We start from the raw sequence: 6,000 nt of genomic DNA, 5'->3' as shown, positions 1-6,000 counted from the left end.
CCAGCATGACAGAGCGCCCTCATTAGGCACGGATTAGCCTGATGTTAATTACACATAATCTGTGTGATGCAGAGTAATGACGTATCTGATGGCTGCCGACACATCTTATATCATTCGTGGATCCTCGCAACTGATTTATGGCCTCTGCAGGAATCGCTGCTACGTTAGTCAGGACAGCGAGGGATTTACTGACACGTGGAAGAAGTACAAGTGTCGGGACAGAGGGAAAGTTATCACCAAACATGAGAGGTCATACAGGACAGGCCGGACGTGGTACATTATACAGGACAGGCCGGACGTGGTACATTATACAGGACAGGTCGGACGTGGTACATTATACAGGACAGGCCGGACGTGGTACATTATACAGGACGGGCCGGACATGGTACATTATACAGGGTGGGGCGGACGTGGTACATTATACAGGACAGGCCGGACGTGGTACAGTATACAGGGAGGGGCGGACGTGGTACATTATACAGGACGGGCCGGATGTGGTACATTATACAGGACAGGCCGGACGTGGTACATTATACAGGACAGGCCGGACGTGGTACATTATACAGGACAGGCCGGACGTGGAACATTATAAAGGACAGGCCGGACGTGGTACATTATACAGGAATGGCCGGACGTGGTACATTATACAGGGTGGGGCGGACGTGGTACATTATACAGGATGGGCCGGATGTGGTACATTATACAGGACAGGCCAGATGTGTTACATTATACAGGACAGGCCGGACGTGGTACATTATACAGTACAGGCCGGACGTGGTACATTACACAGGACGGACTGGATGTCTTACATTATACAAGACAGGCCGGACGTGGTACATTATACAGGACAGGCCGGACGTGGTACATTATACAGGACAGGCCGGACATGGAACATTATAAAGGAAAGGCCGGACGTGTTACATTATACAGGAATAGCCGGACGTGGTACATTATACAGGACAGGCCGGACGTGGAACATTATAAAGGACAGGCCGGACGTGGTACATTATACAGGAATAGCCGGACGTGGTACATTATACAGGACAGGCCGGACGTGGTACATTATACAGGGAGGGGCTGACGTGGTACATTATACAGGACAGGCCGGATGTGGTACATTATACAGGACAGGCTGGACGTGGTACATTATACAGGACAGGCTGGACGTGGTACATTATACAGGACAGGCCGGACGTGGAACATTATAAAGGACAGGCTGGACGTGGTACATTATACAGGAATGGCCGGACGTGGTACATTATACAGGGTGGGGCGGACGTGGTACATTATACAGGATGGGCCGGATGTGGTACATTATACAGGAAAGGCCGGACGTGGTACATTATACAGGACGGGCCGGATGTGGTACATTATACAGGACAGTCCGGACGTGTTATATTATACAGGACAGGCCGGACGTGGTACATTATACAGGACAGGACGGATATGGTACCCTATACAGGACAGGCCGAATGTGATACATTACACAGGACGGGCCGGACGTGGTACATTATACAGGATGGGCCGGATGTGGTACATTATACAGGAAAGGCCGGAAGTGGTACATTATACAGGACAGGCCGGACGTGGTACATTATACAGTACAGGCCGGACGTGGTACATTATACAGGACGGACTGGATGTCTTACATTATACAAGACAGGCCGGACGTGGTACATTATACAGGACAGGCCGGACGTGGTACATTATACAGGAATAGCCGGACGTGGTACATTATACAGGACAGGCCGGACGTGGTACATTATACAGGGAGGGGCGGACGTGGTACATTATACAGGACGGGCCGGATGTGGTACATTATACAGGACAGGCCGGACGTGGTACATTATACAGGACAGGCCGGACGTGGTACATTATACAGGACAGGCCGGACGTGGAACATTATAAAGGACAGGCCGGACGTGGTACATTATACAGGAATGGCCGGACGTGGTACATTATACAGGGTGGGGCGGACGTGGTACATTATACAGGATGGGCCGGATGTGGTACATTATACAGGACAGGCCAGATGTGTTACATTATACAGGACAGGCCGGACGTGGTACATTATACAGTACAGGCCGGACGTGGTACATTATACAGGACGGACTGGATGTCTTACATTATACAAGACAGGCCGGACGTGGTACATTATACAGGACAGGCCGGACGTGGTACATTACACAGGACAGGCCGGACATGGAACATTATAAAGGACAGGCCGGACGTGGTACATTATACAGGAATAGCCGGACGTGGTACATTATACAGGACAGGCCGGACGTGGAACATTATAAAGGACAGGCCGGACGTGGTACATTATACAGGAATAGCCGGACGTGGTACATTATACAGGACAGGCCGGACGTGGTACATTATACAGGGAGGGGCTGACGTGGTACATTATACAGGACAGGCCGGATGTGGTACATTATACAGGACAGGCCGGACGTGGTACATTATACAGGACAGGCTGGACGTGGTACATTATACAGGACAGGCCGGACGTGGAACATTATAAAGGACAGGCCGGACGTGGTACATTATACAGGAATGGCCGGACGTGGTACATTATACAGGGTGGGGCGGACGTGGTACATTATACAGGATGGGCCGGATGTGGTACATTATACAGGAAAGGCCGGACGTGGTACATTATACAGGACGGGCCGGATGTGGTACATTATACAGGACAGTCCGGACGTGTTATATTATACAGGACAGGCCGGACGTGGTACATTATACAGGACAGGACGGATATGGTACCCTATACAGGACAGGCCGAATGTGATACATTACACAGGACGGGCCAGACGGGGTACACGATACAGGACAGGCCAGATGTGGTACATTATACAGGACGGGGCGGACGTGGTACATTATACAGGACAGGCCGGACGTGGTACATTATACAGGACAGGCCGGACGTGGTACATTATACAGGACGGACCGGATATCTTACATTATACAGAACAGGCCGGACGTGGTACATAGGACAGGACGGATATGATGTGGTACATTATACAGAATGGGCCGGATGTGGTACATTATACAGGATGGTCCGGATGTGGTACATTATACAGGATGGTCCAGATGTGGTACATTATACAGGATGGTCCAGATGTGGTACATTATACAGGATGGGATGGACGTGTACATTATACAGGATGGTCCGGATGTGTGTTGTGAATTCCGCTCTTGGGCTCCCTCCGGTGGTTGTAAGTGGCACTTTTGTGAGTTCTGCTCTTGGGCTCCCTCCGGTGGTTTTAAGTGGAATGGCTGCTCCTTGGATTTAGCAGTCAGCAGCTGCTTCCACTGATTGCCTATTCTGCTCGGCTATTTAGCCTGGCTCTTTCCTTCAGCTGGTGCCACTTGTCAATGGTTCCTGGTTGGATTCACATCTCTTTGGATTTCCCTGTTATCCTGAACAGTTCAGCAAAGCTAAGTCCTTGCTTGCTCTTTTCTGTCCACAGGTTGTGGACTTATCCGTCCTTTAGTCAGGTGTGGAGATTTTTGTAAACTCTGTGTGGATTTTTTGTAGTGTTTTATACTGACCGCACAGTATTCCATCCTGTCCTATCTATCTAGCTAGACTGGCCTCCTGTGCTCATCCTGGTTTCATTCTGTGTATGTCTTTTCCCTCTCCACTCAGTCATTACTTGTGGGGGGCTATCTATCCTTTGGGGATTTTCTCTGAGGCAATATAGTTTTCCTGTTTCTATCTTTAGGGGTGGTTAGTTCTCAGGCTGTGACGAGGTGCCTAGGGAGTGTCAGGAGCATCCCACGGCTACTTCTAGTGTTGTGTTGAGCTTAGGGACTGCGGTCAGTACAGGTACCACTTCCTTCAGAGCTCGTCCCATGTTGCTCCTAAACCACCAGATCATAACAGTACAAGTGGCCAGAATGGGCCGGATGTGGTACATTATACAGGAAAGGCCGGATGTGGTACATTATACAGGAAAGGCTGGACGTGGTACATTATACAGGACAGGCCGGACGTGTTACATTATACAGGACAGGCCGGACGTGGTACATTATACAGTACAGGCCGGACGTGGTACATTATACAGGACGGACTGGATGTCTTACATTATACAGGACAGGCCGGACGTGGTACATTATACAGGACAGGCCGGGCGTGGTACATTATACAGGACAGGCCGGACGTGGTACATTATACAGGACAGGCCGGACGTGGTACATTATACAGGACAAGCCGGACGTGGAACATTATAAAGGACAGGCCGGACGTGGTACATTATACAGGAATGGCCGGACGTGGTACATTATACAGGACAGGCCGGACGTGGTACATTATACAGGGTGGGGCGGACGTGGTACATTATACAGGACGGGCCGGACGTGGTACATTATACAGGACGGGCCGGATGTGGTACATTATACAGGACAGGCCGGAAGTGGTACATTATACAGGACAGGCCGGACGTGGTACATTATACAGGACAGGCCGGACGTGGAACATTATAAAGGACAGGCCGGACTTGGCGTGGTACATTATACAGGACAGGCCGGACGTGTTACATTATACAGGACAGGCCGGACGTGGTACATTATACAGTACAGGCCGGACGTGGTACATTATACAGGACGGACTGGATGTCTTACATTATACAGGACAGGCCGGACGTGGTACATTATACAGGACAGGCCGGGCGTGGTACATTATACAGGACAGGCCGGACGTGGTACATTATACAGGACAAGCCGGATGTGGAACATTATAAAGGACAGGCCGGACGTGGTACATTATACAGGAATGGCCGGACGTGGTACATTATACAGGACAGGCCGGACGTGGTACATTATACAGGGTGGGGCGGACGTGGTACATTATACAGGACGGGCCGGATGTGGTACATTATACAGGACAGGCCGGAAGTGGTACATTATACAGGACAGGCCGGACGTGGTACATTATACAGGACAGGCCGGACGTGGAACATTATAAAGGACAGGCCGGACTTGGCGTGGTACATTATACAGGACAGGCCGGACGTGGTACATTATACAGGACAGGCCGGACGTGGTACATTATACAGGACAAGCCGGATGTGGAACATTATAAAGGACAGGCCGGACGTGGTACATTATACAGGAATGGCCGGACGTGGTACATTATACAGGACAGGCCGGACGTGGTACATTATACAGGGTGGGGCGGACGTGGTACATTATACAGGACGGGCCGGACGTGGTACATTATACAGGATGGGCCGGATGTGGTACATTATACAGGAAAGGCCGGAAGTGGTACATTATACAGTACAGGCCGGACGTGGTACATTATACAGGACGGACTGGATGTCTTACATTATACAAGACAGGCCGGACGTGGTACATTATACAGGACAGGCCGGACGTGGTACATTATACAGGAATAGCCGGACGTGGTACATTATACAGGACAGGCCGGACGTGGTACATTATACAGGGAGGGGCGGACGTGGTACATTATACAGGACGGGCCGGATGTGGTACATTATACAGGACAGGCCGGACGTGGTACATTATACAGGACAGGCCGGACGTGGTACATTATACAGGACAGGCCGGACGTGGAACATTATAAAGGACAGGCCGGACTTGGTACATTATACAGGACAGGCCGGACGTGGTACATTATACAGGACAGGCCGGACGTGGTACATTATACAGGACAAGCCGGATGTGGAACATTATACAGGACAGGCCAGATGTGTTACATTATACAGGACAGGCCGGACGTGGTACATTATACAGTACAGGCCGGACGTGGTACATTATACAGGACGGACTGGATGTCTTACATTATACAAGACAGGCCGGACGTGGTACATTATACAGGACAGGCCGGACGTGGTACATTATACAGGACAGGCCGGACATGGAACATTATAAAGGACAGGCCGGACGTGGTACATTATACAGGAATAGCCGGACGTGGTACATTATACAGGACAGGCCGGACGTGGAACATTATAAAGGACAGGCCGGACG

The sequence above is a fragment of the Ranitomeya imitator genome, chromosome 2 (assembly GCF_032444005.1).
Source record: "Ranitomeya imitator isolate aRanImi1 chromosome 2, aRanImi1.pri, whole genome shotgun sequence".
Classification (NCBI taxonomy): domain Eukaryota; kingdom Metazoa; phylum Chordata; class Amphibia; order Anura; family Dendrobatidae; genus Ranitomeya; species Ranitomeya imitator.
The sequence above is the reverse complement of the archived record's forward strand: the minus strand, read 5'-3'. Positions refer to the sequence as shown.